Source organism: Pinus tabuliformis, chromosome 7 (assembly GCF_031772625.1).
Source record: "Pinus tabuliformis cultivar Carrire ecotype Pingquan chromosome 7, CPIR1, whole genome shotgun sequence".
In the NCBI taxonomy this organism is placed as follows: Eukaryota; Viridiplantae; Streptophyta; class Pinopsida; order Pinales; family Pinaceae; genus Pinus; species Pinus tabuliformis.
The window spans coordinates 1,750,370,776-1,750,392,562 of NC_142293.1; positions in this window are offsets into that span (position 1 = coordinate 1,750,370,776).

A 21,787-nucleotide genomic window follows, 5' to 3' on the forward strand; every position below is an offset into this window, starting at 1 on the left:
CAGTATGGTCTGTTCCTGTTTGTTCCGGAGTAATGTCTGGTAACTCTTATGGTGAGACTCATCAAATTGACCCTTTTGGGAATCAATTTAGGCCATCCAGTCCTCCAGGACAATCAATTGCCTTGAGTTCTGGATTACCACCGTATGGGGGGCAGTATGCCCTTTCATTACCCCCTCCGGGAGGGTACCCATACGGGAGTTCTCAACCTTATTCAAGTTATGGTGGAATTGCAACGAGTAGTTGGGTACCTATGCTATCCCAGCCACCAAGAGTTGTATATTCTATGCAACAGTGTGTACCTCTGACGAACATCCCAACTACACCGGCTATCGTAACCGTGTCGCAAGTTCAAACGATGCCTGTTGTATGTCAACCTCAGATTTCTCATGTTCTCACGCAACAGCCCCTTGACCCTGCGACCCAACCACAATCGCCTACTGGTGGGGCGACACAAGTACAATCGGGTACAATTACCCCACATCTTGGTCCAATGGTTAGTGTAGCGCAACAACCCATGGTATCGCATCCGTGGATAGTGCAATACCAACAGCCACAATTCCAACAAGTGTACCAAGGTTCTGAACAACAAATCTTTGCGAATACTGGACAACCATATATCCAAAATGGCCAAAATCAACCACTTTATAGTGGTCAAGTCCATCAACCGTATCAATCATACCAACATCAACTCCATTATGCTGGTATGCAAAGACCAACTGTTCAGGCAATTCCATCGTACCCTGGCTACGCTTCCCCTAACTTGAATCAACAGTTACCATTCGTGGCGACTTTAGAGTTGCCTGATTTACATCGGTTAACCAATGATCCAATTGCTTACGCCCCATGGTGGCCAGTGATCCCGCACAAACTTCCATCCGACATTCCTAAATTCAATGGAAATCCAGGTGAAGACCCGTCGAATCATGTGATGACATTTCATCTATGGTGTTCGTCGAACACTTTAAATGATGATTCGATAAGGCTTCGCCTCTTTCAGAGGACATTGACAGGTCCAGCGGCGAAATGGTATATAGAATTGCCAAGAGCTTTGTTCGACAATTTTAGCTCCCTTGCCACGACATTCTTAACCCACTTTCAATTACCAATAAGGTATGAAACGGGAACAGAGATATTGACCAACTTCAAGTAGACAACCGCCACTCATATATCAGATCATATACATGAGTGGCGACGTCGACGAAGAATGGTTAAAACATACGTTCCTGATCAGCTTTTAGCTGAGTGGTTTATAAAGTCGTTACTTCCGGCCATAACGGAAGATGTGGCAAAGGGGGGAGTCGTAACAGAAGAGCAGGTTATTGCTCGTGTGCAATATTTGGACTTAGTATATACTCAGTCCGGCACGCTCTATGACAAAATACCAGACGCCCCTAGGCCAGAGTTTTCAATCCCTCCTCCTCCTAAATCAAATAATGACTCTCATGCCGGCGATGGCGTGATTGGCACGGCAAACATGAATCCGAAAAGGACCAATCAAAAGAAGGCCCGTAAGGATTCGAATCAAAATGCGCATGAAGAAGTTCTTGCTTCGGAAGTAAATGCCGTATCGACAGATAAGGGCAAAGAAACCAATCAACCAGTAAGCAAGGAGAATCAAAACAAAGGGAAGAAAGATCGAAGAAAGTCATCTCCTCGAAAAACTCCTCATAGAGAGGAGAAACCACCTGGGAGGTGTCACATATGTGACGAGGATCATTGGACGGCGGATTGCCCGTACAAAGCTGAGTTTAAAAGATTCGTAAAGAAATCGCATACTCCAGCTGTGTTGACTGATCCATTTCCCGACCCAAGTCAGAATCTGGTTGATAGTGGAAATGCTTCCCCATCACAAGTCATGATGTTGTCAAGTTTTAAGCGCCAAGATGATGCTTTAATTTCAACATTAAACAAAAGCCATGGGAATTCACAGTTGTTGAATGGCGAGAGAAAAGGTCGATCAGGCAGTTCGACAACAACTTCGACAGAAGTTGTGCCGCCATCCAATACAAGAAGCATTCCAACGATCCATGGAGGCAATCATCCTCTCCCATATATCGGAGTAATTTTCCTAAAAGGCCCTTCTTTAATGGGCACTTTTGCCCCACCACCACCAAGTAATCTTACGGAGATGGGTGCAACGGAATATGAAGCCTTCTATTTTTAATGGATCTAAAAGTTTCGAGGATAGTTCCTATCTCAAGTCAACCTCGTTTAAAAAATGAAATAGAGAGTAAAGAGGATAGTTCTTTACGATGTCAACCTCATTAAAAAATGAAATGCCCTTAAGGTTTAGAGGACATATGCCTCGTCTGCATTTTTATGCTGGGGGCATCAAGATTGAGCAAGGTTTGGTCGCATTCAAGCTCGTTAAAAAATGAACTGCCCCTTAAGGTTTAGGGGGCATATGCCTTGTCTGCATTATTATGCTGGGGGCATCCATCATCGAGCAGTTTTAACACATAGTTCATGCTCGTTAAAAAATAAACATAAGTTGTGAGCAATCTTCCCCTAGAGTTCAAGCTCACCCAGAAAAATTGAACCGGTAAATAACCTTGGTAAATGTAACCTTTGACAGCCATATTAAAGCCCTTGGTCGTGTTCTTGCAGTCTCACCTCCATCCGTTCATTTGGCCAATCGTTCATCTCCATATGTTTGTTTACCCATTTTGAGGAACAGCTGCGAAGAGTGATTTCACTTAGCCATCCTTATGACACTACCGTGATTGGAAAATTCCAACCTGTACCTGGAATCTGCTGCTATCCCTGTTTATCACTCGTTCCTCAAAAGACGAGTCTTCTTTGAGCTCTTTTCTCTTGACTCGTAAAATATGAAAAGTTTGCTGAGTTTTGGCCTTCCAGCTCGTTAAACGACCGGAAGAGCTATCCCTCCTCTAGATTTTAATCTTTTTGGACCTGAGGGATTATTGCACAAAAAGATCGAGCGCTTGTTTTGTTCGGCTCGTTAAAGCAATCGAAAATTCATCCCTTCTGTATTGTTTTATACTTTTTCGGACTTAAGGGATTAGATGACAAAAAAGGAATTCTGGAGTTGACTTTATGTACCTTTTCAGACTCTCTAAAAATGAAAAGGACCGAGTTGTCCTTGTCGTTAGACTCGTTAAATTCATTAAATAGCGACAAACTTGTCTTTAGACGAGAACCAGTTTCCCTATCGCTAGGCTCGTTAAAACATAGCGATGGGCTTGCTCGAAGGGCAGGTTATAGAACAAGCATATGTTATCCTCCTCAAGCTTGACAAAAATAAAGAGGTACTGGTCAGCAATGACTGGGGAAAAATTGGGAGAACCTCACAACTTTAATGGTAGCAAGTCGCTCTTGAACATGACACTTTGTCCTCCGTATCACATCGGGTTGGGTTGTTTCATTCACCGGTCTCATCACCATGGTCCTCGCCACACCATCCACATTTGGGGTAATGCTACCAATCCATCACATCAGTGTCGTTATATGTTCAAGAGATGTTGTTCTGCAAAGAGTCAACCGTGTCCCATCCACTGCCATACATTGTCCTTCATCCATTTCATGACCGCCACCCTGAATCATACATCACAGTTTGTTTTCACCTCATCACAATCACTAGCTCCATTCCGTGTCACTGATGTGGGATTCATTAAGGCCCTCCTTTGACGGATCGCTCCTTGTCGACATCAGCTCATTATCCAAGGAGTTGATCTAGGAACAACCCCTTCAGTACTTTGAAGCTTGCATGCCTCAATGGCAAGTTTCTCACTTCTGGCGACAGGTATACATCAATGACCTTCGACCAGAAGATTTTGCATGGTGGTCGACGCCAAGTCCTTTATTCCCACCATGTGAATTGTACTGCCGTACCTTGAGGGTCATCATCCTTATCGGTGATTCCTCTCGCGCTTGTTAACGGTTTACATCATTGACCGGTAATCAAGCGATGTCTTTCCATGTTCGACTTCAAGAAATTCTCACATGGATCGACTTGTACATCGAGAGAAGATCGGAAGAGATTGAAGACCCCGGATCTAGTTTCATCCATCCGGGTTGCGATATATATTCAGGATATAAAGACATTTGATATGTACATCATTGCAGCAGATGATCATCCTTCTCAAAGGATGATAATTTCAGCAGAGAATTATCAGTCTATCATCAGACGATCGTCTGTGCTATGTACCAAAATGAATTTATAAAGCTGAGCATGGGAATGCCCGCCTCAGCTAGATCATGAAAAAGAATGAAAAATAATGTATTGTATTGTATCTTATTACAGGACACTTCTCAGCAGATTGAATGAACTTCGGATCCTCCTAATAAAGCATTTCACCCGATAAACGACCTCATACTTTAGGGGGCATCTGTTATAGACAATTTTGTGCCTTATAGCATCAGGCATGAATTGTCAATAATCCAAGGGATCCAAAGTCCCTAAACATGATGTTCCTACTCCTAGAGGAACAAGGTCAGCAAACCAACAGCTCTCAGATCAGTTCTCCACCTGAAAACACTCAAAAACAAGCAATCCTGAAATCAAAGCAGGTGCTCCACTAGGCTTCTGCGCTGAAACTCAACTCCTCCATGGTGTACCTGCGTTGCAAAGCAGGTAGAACAAAGGCCACCTGCGCTGAGCGAGATGGGACAAGTGGCACACTGAGTCATTGCTCTGGAATCTTCCAAAAATGACACTTGGATCAGGGATTTCGCCTTGTGATGAGTGAGAGGCTCTGTTTCTCCAAGTGGAAGCAAGGTTCTCCAAGTGGACTCAAGAACTGAAGATCAACTGAAGAGAGAAAGGACACAAGGCAGCTACACATCAGTTGCAAGCTGACTCATCCTTTCTCAATTCATCTATATATTGAGCTCTCTCCTATGAGCTCAGGAGGCTGGAATTTTGTGCAAAGTAATGATATGCTGTTGGTTTCACTATAGAACTATTGGGTGATTGCTTGAAGGAGGTGAAGAGGAGAAATTCTTTCTGCTGGGAGGTGTTGCTGGATTGGGGCCTTCAATGGTTGTAACTCTCTCAGAACTTTACTTCTTCATTAATAAAAGCGATTGAGGTTCTTCTATATGCACTTGTTTCAATGATATATTGTGATAATTGTATATTTGATTTATGCTAATCCTTGAATCAGTTATGAGTGCATGCTTCTTGTAGTTTCCTTCTTTGTTATTTTGCAGGATCTCATTGTAGCTGGGCCAGCAAAAGAGCAAGGAGCTGGGAGCAAGCAGCAAAGAGAAGAGTTTGGATTCGACATTAAGCGCAAGGCAACGGTTAGTGCATTTCCTCATTCTCTCTTGCTTTCGTAAAGAAGTAAACCTTAAGTAGTTTTCTTTACAGTTGTTGCTGAGGTACTATCACCCTTAGAGTGGGATAGGGTCATCCGAATCGGATACTTTTCCCTACAACACTTGGGCTCTCGGCTTGAAAAAATGCCTCAAATCCCGAGGAATATGACACAACATTAAGTGAAAAATTCCATAGATGTTGGCTTAGAGGCCTGCAAGAGAATCCAAAGGTACTTGGATGTTGGCATGAGAGTGTCTACACGTCAAGTGGTCCAAAAGCTTAGTGGGACCCAGGGGCATGATGGTTGGCAGAAAGGTTGGATTGGTTCCTGAGAGTCCTAATGTTGATTTTGAATGTTCGTATGGTGCGATTACACTGGTTCCACTTCCTTAACATGACTTAGGAGGTTGAATCATATCATAGTGGCCTCTCATCGCATGTTTACCTTGGATGGCTAGTTGCTTGGGTAGATGTGGGAGGTGGGTGTTGCATGTACAATTCAATTTCATAAATTATTTTTCTATATTTATTTTCTCTATTTTTAAATATGATCACTTCACTACATATGCCAAAATATTAACTTAGCAAGAATAGACCTAACAAAGTCATCGTATATAGTCTATATGATTATATATAATCATGAGAAAAAATGAGAGAATAAAGATAAGTAGAACATATAATAGAGTTAGAGGCAATTCATTATAAGAAATTTCAATTATTAGCACACAAGATAGATAAGATAATATCATGGTTCGAGACTCAATTACAGAAAATGGATACTAAGTTACAAGAAATAGAAAAATGAAAATAATATCATGTTAAGTTGCAGGCACAAAGGTCCTATATTAACTTCGATCCTAAGTGAAATTGATATTATTTCTTTAGTTGAAAAATATGATAGTGATGAGTGTAAGGTCACTCTCATAGAAGTATTCATCTTGTCATCGGCATGGAACAAGAAATACTATCATAGAAGGATTAGAGTCATAGACTATTATATAAAAAGGAATGTTACCCTCATAGTTGTTTTCATATGAAATATCCTTTCAATCAATACTTTTGCATAGAAATATTATACATTAATGCTAAGAGGATTTATAAAAAGAATATATGTTATTTTATGCCTATTAATTCTAATTTTTTTAAAGTAAAACAATCTAGATAAAAATTCCTATAATACCCTAAAAGAAGATATTAATAGTTTGGGAAATGAAGATAATATCATCTTTATTGGAGACTTTAATTCTCGAATTTCACAAGTTATTCTTCTAAGCAATGATTCAAAACCTATTTTTTTATGGCTAAATGAGGACCCTATTTTAGCTAGTAGATAAAAAAAAGAAACTTCACAAACTAGATCGTGAATAATTTGTTTGGTATCAATCTAGTCAAGCTTTGTAGCAGTCAAAGCTTCATAATTTGTAATGGTGTAATAAGTGGTCAAGCTGTGACCAAATGAATTGTATTCATGGGATCAATAGAAATATCATAAATTATGTTATGCTTGATGTCCCAATTCTAACAAAATAGTATATTTTTACCTCTTAAATGACCATAAACTTGACTATGATCATGAATCTTTAGCCTTAACTCAAAACTTTGCAACCGCATGAAACCTCCATCAAAAAGATATTTGATAATCAAAGGAACCTAATTTTTGAAAAAAGTAATGTTGATGTCTTTTAGAAGGATTTAAATTGGGATTTAAACATACTAACATATAAGGACAACAATGAAGATTTCTATCATAATTTTACTACAACCCTTTCTATTTTCATTAACAAGTTCTCTATAATGTATCATGTAAAAACAATAATAGAAGGACCAACTCTTTCTATGACAATGAAAATAAAATTGACACAATAGGCATTAGGGATGGTTGATGCTTCTAATGACTATTTAAAACTCAACTAGATAAGTATTTATAAAGCACTGATTAAAAGGGATAAAATGTACTATATAAAGAGAAATTAAGAGTGGCCATTGCACCTATTTTAGATGGGATCATAAGATAATTTGGAGAAAATATCTTTAATTCATGAAACCAAGGAAAATAATATGATTCCCTTCAAGGAATTTAATTATTTATGAGTTCCATGATGCCATGGACACCATTTTGAACATTGCTATAAAGGATGAAATTGTTTCTTTAGTAGACATAAAGTTTGGGGTTAAACAACTTGTAAGTTTAAAAGATAAGGGCATTAAAGACTAACAAGACTATTTAAAAAAAAATACCTAACCTTATCCCATGTATACAGAAGCTCTTCAATTTGGCATTGAAGCATGCCTTCCCTAAACCCTATGCACAAAATCTCACTGTAGTTATTTTTAAAAGTTGAGATAAAGTAATTTTCTCTAATTATAAGACTATTATGATTAGGTCTATTTTATACTAATATAGTGGAATCATTTTGAAAATGAAAATCACTAAAGAGTAAGTTAGATTTAGGAAATATCATTGAACTAATAACTACTTTAAGATAATTACAAAAAACAGTATAATAATCAAACTAATATTCTATGTTATTTTATTTACATTAAAAAAAATTAAATAATCTTAATACTTGATAATAAAAATTTGAATCTGATCAAAATAATCTTACAAACTAATTCATCCCTTTTTTGAAATTGAAAACATTAAAATAAATAATACAATCCTAATTATTACATCACATTTCAATTCAATTTAATATATAGGTAAATATTCTAAATAAATCCAGCAAACTTTTAAATTTAATATACACACATTACCACAAAAAAATTCTCACAAAATCAAATACAAAATATTCTTTATTTCTATCTAGTTTTCTACCTTAAGTATAATAGATTAATCTTTTACATGAAACATCTTTGAAAGTTTAGCTTTTATCATGGTGGGCTTTGTTTAGAGTGTCCGATATACTATAAAAAGTTTAACCTTCCACTTCAATAAAATCAAGATTGAAGTTGGTCATCTCTACCTAGGTAAGTATAATGAGAGTATCCACAGTATTAGGGAGTTTTGGATGCTGAATTAAAACGTTAACAATGGCTGGTCGAACATTATTTGTGGGAAATCTACCTGATGGTGTTAGGAAAAATGAAGTTGAAACCCTATTTGATAGGTGCGGACATATTGTCGATATTGATATTAAAATTCCTAGGAGCCCACCGAGCTTTTGCTTTGTTACATTTGAGGATGCTCGTGATGCAGAGGACGCTATTCGTTACTGTGATGGCCGTATATATGATGGCAGACCATTGCGAGTTGAGCGTGCACGTAGTGATCGAGGCGGATTTTCATCTCCTGATTCTTACACCAGGTACCCAAACGGAAGTAGAGGCCGCAGCAGGAGCCAAAATCGAGGCAGGAGCTTAAGCCCCAGCAAAGGCTGGGGCAGGAGCCAAAATCGGGGCAGGAGCTTAAGCCCCAGCAGAGGCCGCGGCAGGAGCCAAAATCGAGGCAGGAGCTTAAGCCCCAGCAGGGGCAGAAGTCCAAACAGTAGATACCGCAGCCGCAGCAGGAGCAGAAGTCGCAGCAGTTACCGAAACTGGAGAGCAAGCCGTAGTAGAAGCCCAAACAGAATCAGGAACCAAGCCGAAGCCGAAGCCCCATCCCCATTTGCAGTACCAGCAGAAGCATCAGGCCCAGCAACTCTTCAATTCATGGATCACCGTCCCTAGCAGTAAAACCTGAACAAACAAATAACTGAGAATAATGTGACAGGAGAACAGTAATATTTGACAATATTCCAGGCCACTACTATGCAGCCAAGAAGTGGAATATATGGTTTTTGTTTTGGAGAACAGTGATATTTGACAATATTGTAGGCCACTATTATGCAGCGAAGCAGTGGAATATAGGATTTTTGTTTTGATGTCTTTCTTATTTATCTCATAGAGGACACCAATTTTATTTTGCGGCCAAGAAGTGGAATGTAGGGTTTTTGTTTTGATGTCTTTCTTATTTATCTCTTATAAGGCAGCATTTCTTCTTAATAGTTTTGATATTGAGAAAGTTATATTTTAGTAGGAAAATAGGTGAAATGTTTACCTGAAAGGTTAAACATATTAATAACTACAACATACAATAATAAAGATTGAAGTGATTACAATGCAGTTTACGAAAAACTTTTATTAACGTAAAGTTAAATTTATTCCTAATTTTGTACTGCACCCCTTTTATTATTTCATGTTTCTCCCTTTCAATTACTCTTCATCATGATTAGTATCCTATGCGAAAAAAACTTACAAAAACAGCTCTCAAATTGGTTAATAATGTTTCTTTATTGTTGTTTTTGTTATGTTATAAATACCTTATGTTTATTTATAAGGCTATCCTTATACAACTCATTTTAACTAATGAAGTATCTTCGATCAAATGCACCAAAACATGAATCATAATATAATAAAACATGAACCTTAATATGCTTGTAGCACTCAAAAAGATGTAAACATTTTTTACTATTTCTTAGAGTTATCCTCTCATAATCCTCTCATAAATTTCCACAAAATTCTGTCAACCCTCGAGCCTTAAGGAGATCCTATTCTACTCAGCAAAATAGGCTATGTAGGCTTCCTCTAGGGAGACACATACACTTCTACGAAGAGAGAAATTCAACCTTCAAATATGGTCCAATCAACTGCTAAAATCTCCACCAAAATTCTAACTTCTAGATGTTGAAGTGATTCTTGGAAAATCTCCCCCACAAGCTCCTCTACAAAATCTACGAGTGGCCAAATTAAGCAATGCCTCACATATATGAAATGCACACTACTAGCAACTAACTAAATTGAAGCTTAAGTGAAGCCCTATGATGGACCCACTGATTTTCTAGCTAGAAATGCACACAAATTTCTTCGAAACCGGGTTGGATACTGCTTGAAATCCTTATGCTCAATGTCACTCCAAACCCTTGCGCTAACAAACTCACAAGAAATCCATTTATAAAATCAAAATTTGTAAGAATGAAGTCCCCTTCCCTTTTCTCCCCCTTATATAATTTACCTTCACCTTTCTCCCTTATTTTCATTTATTTCTTAAGTGAGTCACTAAAGTGGGTTTTCCTTTTAATTAGTTACTCACTTTTTTTAGACCCCCTTGGTGCATTGAATCCTCTGGTAACCCATGACCCTTGATGAACTATACTCCCAACCATGGATATCTCTAGATGCCTAGCCCACTGAACGCCATGAGAGAGATCAAATGTAAGAACACATGTACATTTCACAACTCCACCATGTGAATGTTGTGCTTCACACAATTCATGTCACATTGTCCCACTAGTGAGGTAAACGCATAAGATATGTCTAGGTAACTCTGCCTATTTCTACCCAATGTGCATAGGTAACCTAACAATACTTCAAGCTCCATCTATGTATGCATGAAAAAGGGTTTATCTAACACTCTAAAATATATGACTCTCGCTGCTTCATTAGGGATTTCAACTTTTCCCCAATGTGAGTCAACTTCACCAATGACTTGGCACACACTACCCTAATGTCCTCCAGTTCACCATTTTGTTGTAATATGGTTTCTTGGTCTTTCTTGGCCTTCTTCTTCATTGTTGGAAGGATGGATTTATGCTATTGAATCTATTGTTGGTGAAAATTCTCTAAAAACCTTGTCATCATTCTGGATACTTTTGAGCCTAATGGAACCTTACCAATAGATAGCCCTATGGGTACATGCCCTCCTCACTCTACCATTGTCTCAACTGATCCATCAATGGGATCTCCAATACTGGTGGCTCCTAAGTCACACTAGGTAGATCTAAGTATTTTTCACAACCACTCGTATTATCTACCTCATGCTCAACCTCGTCATTAGGCTTGCTATCAGGAACACCTCAATGGAGTGGGCCTTGCCATTAGTGTACCTGTTCCCTAGGTTCCATGCATCCTCACATGTGAAGCAAATTTTCCTTCTCCAAAGCTCCCTTCTAGTCTCATCATCTAACTATCCTATCCTATCCATTCCTTTCGAGGAGGTTTGGTGTCCTTTCTATCAAATCTCTCAATGAGTCTTTATGTGAACTTTGTGTATGATGTCATGCCTACATGAACCAAAGTGACCAACCCATGATACCACTATTCATGTGTACCTCTAACCAAATGTAAGGAAACATACTTTATAGCATCCACCTCTCAAGGGGTTTAGCTGGAGGTATGTGTCCAACTTTTGCACCCACTCTTTGGAAAAGCTCCTGACTAAACCATCAAAGCTAGGGAGGGTTATATTCCCCAATGTCTTCTGTATGTCTTGATTTGCTTAAACATCTTATGATTGGAGTGATTAGAATTTTGTTTTGGGAATCCATGCACCTATTGGATGAATACCAAAACATGAATGTGATGTGAGGTGGAATCATATTGCATTCAATTAGAACCGTTTATAAGCATCATTTGACATGTGTAGTGTGTAAAAATCTTTAACTAATGGACTTACAATGTTCACATGTATATCAAGATTCTTTTTTGGGTGTGATGGCATGAATATGGGTGTGTTGTCTCACAAATATGTATGTTTAGCCATTTACCTCATGCCTTCTTCATTAAATTCATGTATATTATGATCCATCGATGTTACTCATTTATGCTTAAAATTCAAGAATAGTCGAATCATTTTGTTAGAGATATGATTGGGATGCATGAATTTATATGTTTGGATTGTTGAGAATGTCATTCCTAGTTGTAGTTTGGTTTCACTTATTGTTAGGTGTAATTTGTTCTTGTTGATAAAGTTATTGTCAAAATTTTCAATTGATATTGTGCTAATGAGCTTCTTATCAACATGATGTTTTTTTTATAATAAAACCAATTAATTGATTTGTAAACTATCATGTCACTATAAATTTGATAATATAAATAAAAAATGTGAAACTTGTGACCTGTTAAGCTGTAACGGTCCCTTTTACGAAAAATATAGTAAATAACAGAGATGAACTTAAAACAATTGAAATATGTAGGGAATAACAATAAAAAGAAAATAGAAAAAGATATTAACAATAAAATCACTAAGCCATTTTATTAAATCATGAAAAATGAGTACATCAAAGAACTCATGAAGGAACGTGGGCTTCCCAAGAAAGAAGAACAAAACCCTAAAATATCTATCCAACCCAATAAGTGTGACTCAGATTTATGACATACATGACCCGGTAAATGATCTGCAACTAATACTATATGTAATTGATGATGTATGGATTGAATAATGCTTGGATCAACCTGAAACTCCACCCATAGACTCCTTGCCAAAAACCCATAAAAACCCAAATATGATTTGCTCAATTTCCTCTGGTTCCACATCTAAGAAAATGCAGTGTTTGGTCCGTTAAATGAATAAAACAACTTAAGATGGAGAAAATGAACTATGGTATGAGGAGTCTGATTGGTTTGAAATTTGGTGTGTGACATCCTCGCAGAAAAACCCAAAATATTAACCCATAAAGGGTTTGGTCCGAAACCTAAGAGAGAGAAACCTCTCCAACTAGTGCGAATTGCCGAGCTAGCCATTTGGTGCGAAACTCTACTATAAATGTTCCAAAATTGACCGAATAGGAACTCCATAATCCTCTGATAATTTTCCACAAAATTCTGTCAACCCCCAAGCCTTAAGGAGATCCTATTCTACTCAGCAAAATAGGCTATGTAAGCTTCCTCTAGGGAGACACATGCACTTCTACGAAGAGAGAAATTCAACCTTCAAATATGGTCCAATCAACTGCTAAAATCTCCACCAAAATTCTAACTTCTAGATGTTGAAGTGATTCTTGGAAAATCTCCCCCACAAGCTCCTCTACAAAATCTACGAGTGGCCAAATTAAGCAATGCCTCACATATATGAAATGCACACTACTAGCAACTAACTAAATTGAAGCTTAAGTGAAGCCCTATGATGGACCCCTCTGATTTTCTAGCTAGAAATGCACACAAATTTCTTCGAAACCAGGTTGGATACTGCTTGAAATCCTTATGCTCAATGTCACTCCATGTTAGACACACATGGACAGCACAAGAGTGTGAAAGATAAATCATTCAATGCATTTTTTATTAACATAAGATACACATTTATAGTACAATACGTGACTCTTGGGATTCACATCCCAAGGTCTCTTGGACTGCTTAGTCTTTCCGACTTCCACACTAACCCTTTAGGATTAGGTGTCCAACATTCCCCCCCTTAATCCAAGAAGAGAGCTGTAATACAAAATGTGCAAAAAATGCATGGCAACACTAGGGTGAATGTGCTCTATGAAATGTTGGTATAAAGGGCGGTGGTTTAAGGATGACCACCAACACTGGAACACTTAGTGGAGTTCCCGGAACTCTTCCAAAACTGGCAAGAAACTGAAGTTTTCTGCTAGAGGAAGTGTTCTCAACCTGTGATGGTTTAAGGATGACCAACAACTCTGGAATGCTTAATGCAATTCCTGGAACTCTTCCAAAACTGGCAAGAAGCTGGAGTCTTCTGCTAGAGAAAGTGTTCTTAATCTTTGATGGTTTAAGGATGACCAACAACTCTGCGATTCCTGGAACTCTTCCAAAATTGGCAAGAAGCTGGAGTCTTCTGCTAGAGGAAGTGTCCCAGATTGCCAACTAAAGGCATGTTCAGGCATCTTTGTCTCTGGCTACAACTCTGAAACTGGTGTGGCAGGTTGTGGCTCAGGCTCGCTTGGTGTGGCTTTGAAGCTTGTAGATGACCATCATTTTCCCCCCTGTCAGGTACAAGGTGAGAAGATGGAGAAAACTCAACTGCAAGACTCTTCAATACTCTAGAACAAGTTCTAACATGTGTTTGGAATATCTTCTTGGCTGTGGATGCCCATTGCCAAGAAGCGATCCATCCAAGATGAATCTTCGTTCTAGTAGGACGTTTGTTTTTGAAGCATCTGTGTGAAGAATGACTGGTTTTATGACAGTGCTCACATGGATGAAGATCAAAACAGTGATCTTTCAGATGGCCAACTCGATCACAGTGTTGGCATTTCACGATCTGTTGTTTTTGTTGTTGCTGTGGAAGAGGGGTAGAATCTGGAACAGTTGAAGCTGAACTGTCATAAGGAGAAGGTGAACTGTCATTAATGAAACCAGCACTCTGAAACTGAATGGGCTTGGCATAGTCTGGAATATGAAAGGACAAGTCCTTGTCATATCCAAGACTGATTCTGTGCTTGTTGTGGACAAGCTGTTCCCAAGGTATGATGATGGGCTTGGGAAGTGCAGACTGAACCTCTGCATCTGCATGTAACTTTGCTGCTCTATCTGAATGAACTGTAACATTATTGACTTGCTGTTTATGGGAGTCTGCTTCATTGTTCTGAACAGAAACAGGTTCAGAATGATGACTCCACTAGTGTAATTCTTCCTGCTGTAGCTTTGTTTCAAGCTGCAAAAACTTAATATTCTCATGTGCAGTTTGCAGAGAGGTTTGGATGTCAAAGAGAGCTTCTTTGTTAACTTTGACCATCTCATCAACAGTGGAATGAATTAGGATATTCAATAACTTTAATGCATCTTCAAGTCTGGCCATTTTTCTTCAATGTCATTTAAAAAACACAACTGAGGCAACAGTGACAGAAAAATAATATTGTACTACAAGATATTGTAAGGGCTTATCAAGTGGCAACAATGTCTGGTTGATGGAGCAGGACCTGAGTAAGCTTGATGTTACCAAGTTAAACTACAATAAACATTTCTCGTCAAGCTACAATAAACATTGGTACAATTGGGCACATGGTAAATCAACAGTCCACAGTTCGTTTCAAGAATGAACTGGAGCATAACATCACCAATGCAAAAAAAATATATATATAAATGTGAAGATGAGCGCTGTCCTCAACTTCAAACTTCAGAGCATCTAGCTGCTATGGAAATCATGCAAAATCTCTACAAGAAACTGCTCCAAAATCTCTACAAGAAACTGCAAAAAAATGACTTCCAAAAATGTCTTCAAAAATGCTTCAAATTCACTTCACAATGTTGATCACTTCTCCATGAATCACTTCACTCAGAGGTTGTTTCAAATTGTTCCATGGACAACACCAAATCTGCTTCAAGGTGGCTTCAATACTGCTCTTAAAATCTGCTTCTTGTTAATCTAAGAGGAAACCTCCAGATAATTGTACAAGCAACGGATTCACTTGGCCTGATTTGATCGTCTATGACTGTCAGAATGGCATCAATTCAATCACGATGCCAAGCATTTTGCAGCTCCACTCGTAGGCATATAAAATCCTCGCACTTTTACAAACAGAAAGCACCACAACACAAGACTTTGATGGCCAACAATGAAGCTAACTGTATCTCAAAATTTTCAGACCTGCAGAACAAAGAATGACGATCTGGCTCCCAAGTGCATGCATCAAGAGCAGTGTTGCTAAAGCTACCAAAGACAGTACTCTGCTCTCATAAATGTTATGAAATGATACCCAGGTGCTTTTCTTGACATCAAAACATGGCCCAAAAAACTAAAGTAGTTGCTACACTTTAAATACATTGAAGCAGCAGCAAAAACTCGTCAAATCAAAGAGGTGGAGCGTGTATATCACAGTGACAGTGAGCATATACCATGTCACGATTTTAACAAATCCACATCACATTTTCTCAATCACATTCCCTCGGCTATAAGAGGTCTTTCTCCGCTGCGGGATTGATTCGTTGCGCCTCTACAAGTCAAACGGAAAGGGCTTTGTGCACAGGAATCACCATATCCGTGATGCCCTAAACCATTAGAGGAATTGTGGCCGCATCTTGTCTCAATTACCAACATATATATATATATTAAATCAATGACAGCAACCTTGGAAGAAAGTTGTTGACACGCAGATCACTGACTAGTCAGTTGGAGAAGAAGCAGTCACCTATAAATTCCACGCCTCGGAAATTGAAAAGCTCGTCACACGACTATGCGGCTGCTAACAATTTTACTATGGCTTGCAGGCGTATATATGTGAGCGCACCGGGATTGGACATATAGATCTCTGCTCCTCAAACCTTCTAAATCGATACTCCATTAGAGCCTATACAACACATCTATATATCTAATTTACACACCTCCGCGGCAATTCTTTATTATTGGCGCTCCCATGAATCCTTTAAATAAACATATAATTACTGGACTTACCTACACAGCCTGTATGTATCCATTGTATACATACGCGTCCACGGTATGCTCACCTGATCAGAGATGTATATATATTCGCGGCTCGTTCAATTCGAATGAAGGCTTGGTTATATATCACGCCTCTTATGCAACCGAACTGTATATGTATATCAGTCAACTGTTATAAATCACTTACGCAGGCGCAGTTCTTTCAAGGAATAACAGCTACACATCACAATATATAAATGCTATGTCAAAACGTTACACATTTCCACCGCATATATTACCATGTTCAAGGATTACTACGCCTCTACAAGAGTGATGACCCTCTGATACCATGTTAGACGCTGTCAACCGATGCCGATACCAACACTACCACTTTGTTATGATTCCGAACCGTCGCTGAAGATTGATCATGACATTTCTGTAATTTGTTCTGTTTGGTGCGTCGTTTTTGCCATCACATACCCATCAGACCATCACTAGGGCACGTTCGCCTCAACTTACCACCAACCAGAGGCCCCACGGGCTCGAGCGCATCACAAAAAATCTCTTTCAGGAGTTTAGATGCATAACTACACTACGGTCATATGTAGAGTCGTATACAACATCATAGATAATCATAGGCGCATCAAAACTGATTAAATTATTGGTAGAATCTTGAACGCAGTTACCATTACAGACTTCAATAAAAAAACGCAGTCATCTTTTCAGTCTTTAATACATTAATACAACGCATAACCACCATTCAGAACTGTATGCAACATTCCGCACCATTAAAAAAACGCAGTCCACAGCAATATAATTTTTCTATTTCAAATGCGCTACATGGCCGTCAAATATTTCCACTTGAACAATAGCCCAAACATTTCACAGCAACATTGTTTGGTTTACAAATTTGTTGTCAGGCCATCAAATAAAAAACGCAGTCCACAGCACTTAGCATACGCATACCACCATTAACAAAACGATACCTCAGTTTCACCAACAACGCAGTAATGAGAAGAGTCTCGCAGCGTTCTTCCCGGAAGTGTCAAGCGCCTTGCAGCTGGATTCAACGTAATGGCAGCAACGTAATGGCAGAGGGCGCAGTCTTGACAGTGTCAGGATAGAGAGCAGAGAGCATATGCAGCGCTGGTGCGCCAGGGAGCAGAGGTGTGTCAGAAAAAGAGGCGTTTCACTCAGCAGTGTTTCAGGCAGCGTTACCGTTTCAGCTCTGACATCATTTGGTATGCAGCTTCAGAAGAGCAGGGCGCAGGTACAGCGCAGGGATGGCAGAATTAATGGAGCGTTACAGAAGACTAGGCCAGCTCTAGTCAGCACTATTCAAGGCAACTCAGACCAGTTGCTCAGGGAAAACAGGCCACTCATCATGGCTCTGATACCATGGTAGACACACATGGACAGCACAAGAGTGTGAAAGATAAATCATTCAATGCATTTTTTATTAACATAAGATACACATTTATAGTACAATACGTGACTCTTGGGATTCAGATCCCAAGGTCTCTTGGACTGCTTAGTCTTTCCGACTTCCACACTAACCCTTTAGGATTAGGTGTCCAACACTCCAAACCCTTGCGCTAACCAACTCACAAGAAATCCATTTATAAAACCAAAATTTGTAAGAATGAAGTCCCCTTCCCTTTTCTCCCCCTTATATAATTTACCTTCACCTTTCTCCCTTATTTTCTTTTATTTCTTAAGTGAGTCACTAAAGTGGGTTTTCCTTTTAATTAGTTACTGACATTTTTTTAGACCCCCTTGGTGCATTGAATCCTCTGGTAACCCATGACCCTTGCTGAACTATACTCCCAACCATGGATATCTCTAGATGCCTAGCCCACTGAACGCCATGAGAGAGATCAAATGTAAGAACACATGTACATTTCACAACTCCACCATGTGAATGTTGTGCTTCACACAATTCATGTCACATTGTCCCACTAGTCAGGTAAACGCATAAGATATGTCTAGGTAACTCTGCCTATTTCTACCCAATGTGCATAGGTAACCTAACAATACTTCAAGCTCCATCTATGTATGCATGAAAAAGGGTTTCTCTGACACTCTAAAATATATGACTCTCGCTGCTTCATTAGGGATTTCAACTGTTCCCCAACGTGAGTCAACTTCACCAATGACTTGGCACACACTACCCTAATGTCCTCCAGTTCACCATTTTGTTGTAATATGGTTTCTTGGTCTGTCTTGGCCTTCTTCTTCATTGTTGGAAGGATGGATTTATGCTATTGAATCTATTGTTGGTGAAAATTCTCTAAAAACCTTGTCATCATTCTGGATACTTTTGTGCCTAATGGAACCTTACCAATAGATAGCCCTATGGGTACATGCCCTCCTCACTCTACCATTGTCTCAACTAATCCATCAATGGGATCTCCAATACTGGTGGCTCCTAAGTCACACTAGGTAGATCTAAGTATTTTTCACAACCACTCGTATTATCTACCTCATGCTCAACCTCGTCATTAGGCTTGCTATCAGGAACACCTCAATGGAGTGGGCCTTGCCCTTAGTGTACCTGTTCCCTAGGTTCCATGCATCCTCACATGTGAAGCAAATTTTCCTTCTCCAAAGCTCCCTTCTAGTCTCATCATCTAACTATCCTATCCTATCCATTCCTTTCGAGGAGGTTTGGTGTCCTTTCTATCAAATCTCTCAATGAGTCTTTATGTGAACTTTGTGTATGATGTCATGCCTACATGAACCAAAGTGACCTACCCATGATACCACTATTCATGTGTACCTCTAACCAAATGTAAGGAAACATACTTTATAGCATCCACCTCTCAAGGGGTTTAGCTGGAGGTATGTGTCCAACTTTTGCACCCACTCTTTGGCAAAGCTCCTGACTAAACCATCAAAGCTAGGGAGGGTTATATTCCCCATTGTCTTATGTATGTCTTGATTTGCTTGAATTCCCTTATATGGTGTAAATGGCTCCACCCCTATGGCAAGCACACATCTAGGGTCTCTGCCGTAAAAAGGGGGACGTCTTTGGCCTGTCATCTTACTGCTACTCAACTGAACCAACATTTCTATTATTTTCTCATTCTTCCTAAGTGTTATGAAACTAGCTCACAAAAAGATAGAAAAGATAGATCAACACCTTATAAATAAGCCTCTTTGAGGGGGAAACCTCCTTTACATTACATAAATGAACAATTCTTGGATGATACAAATGACAAAACCTCCTTTCTATATATAGGAGTCTAAGGGGTCACAATATAACCAAATTCGACCTAACAATAATAATATAAGGGCACAATAATAACAATATGGGGACAATAGTGGCACAACAATAACAATAAGGGATATAACGACAATAGTAATGAGGGAATCACTAGTATTATAGGGACCTAACATGCCCCTCCTTCAAAAAAGTGTTGTCCTCAATTCTTGAAAATTTTCTCCCTGGAATTGGCGAAAAAATGATTTCCAATGTATGGTATGTACCAAGTCTTAAGAAACATTTGCTCTCTTTAGTCATGATTCGAAAAGCAGGACATCAGGTGATTATGGAAGATGGTTTAGTCAAGATTAATTCAGTCAAACAGAGTTTGAAACTGTCATGACAGGTTACGAAGATGGAAAACTGTTACGGATGAAAGGGATAGTTATTCCAAGGCATTCTGATTTGGCGGGGGTAATGACTACAAGTATTTCACCTATAAGATTATGGCATGTAAGATATGGAAATTTAAATTTTGAGAGTCTTTCACAATTGCAGAAACAAGGAATGGTTAAAGGAATTCCCACTTTCAAAAGGGAAAATGCAAAATGTGAAGCTTGCATTTATGGCAAACAAAGTCGAGAAAGTTTTCCAACAAGTTCATGGCTTGAAAATAGGCAGTTATAACTAGTTCAAAACGATGTTTGTGGTCCACTAAAAACTTCATTTGGTGGTTGCAAATATTTCTTACTATTCATTGATGATTTTTGCAGAATGACTTGGTTTACTTCTTGAAGAACAAGTCAGAAGCATTTGATAAGTTTAAAATTTTTCGCGAACTTGTTGAAAATGAAGTCAAAGAAAAGATAGGTACTCTCAGGACGGATAATGGGGAGAATTCACTTCAAATGAATTCAAAACTTATTGCAATGAAAATGGCATAAGACGACATCTTACTAATGTTTACACCCTACAACAAAATGGAGTAGTTGAAAGAATGAATCACACCTTGTTAGGAGTGGCAAGATCCATGTTGATTTTCAAGATTTTAAGTCCAACTTATTGGGGAGAAGCAATACATACAACTATCTACTTAAGAAACATATCTCCAACAACTTATTTAGACGGAATCACACCTTATGAAGCTTGGTTTGGTTTCAAACCTCTAGTTAAACATCTTAGAGTTTTTGGATCAATATGTTATGCCTTAGTTCCGAAAGAAAAACGAACTAAGCTTGACTCAAGAAGTTTAAAATGCACATTGATTGGCTATTCTGATGAGAAGAAAGGGTATGATATTTTGACCAATGGAAAATTCATTGTGAGCACGGATGTCATTTTTGATTAAACTGAGAGTAAGAGTGCTGAAGAAATTGAAAATCTTCTTCACAAGTTAGAAACTAAGGGAAGTAAAAGAATTGGAAAAATGCAAATTCAACCAACTTCACCAAATTGGTATGAACTTGATTTTCCTTCCTTTGAAGATGAGTCATCCAGTCCATCTACATCAACAACATCATCTGGGTCTTCTAGCAGTTCATTTGCATCTCCAATATAAATTCATGACTATCAAAGGAAGAGTGGTTAGACTGCTACCTATATACAGAGATCCATGAAATTTCCTTCGCGTCTTTCCCTACTGAGCTATATGAGTGGATCAAGAAGCTAGCATATAGCGAACGAAGGTGTAAACTTGATAGATCTATTGTGTTGAATCCAGAATTGGTGTGCAGATTGGAAGCATCGGAGGATAAAATCATGCACGTTGTTGATCACTGGCTCGATCGAATCATAGGAGGATTCATCACCAAGTTCGTGGTAGATACTTCAATCAACTGTAACGAGGTAGAATGACACTTCCTTAAAGGGCTACAAGGTAAGTACGTTAAATCTTTGAACACTTGGATTAAAATGCTACTGTGTGAAAAGTGGGCCATGCAAATAAATTGATGTTTTTGGCTATGAAAAGTGAAAGAATCTACATAAACGAAGGTAGTACAAGACTAGAAACTAGCCCCTTGATTTCACCTCACGAAGAGGCGAGGAAGAGCTCGCACAGGTCTCACTAAGAGTGAGATTGATATGATAAGGCAAAGAATTGTGCATACTACCCCATACACCAATGTCAAGTTTCACTATCTTCACACATCTTCGCCCATACACTCCGCCACACTTGAAGCTTATGGCAAGCGCAATAAAGTTTCCAGTGTTCAAGGGAGTAGGGAA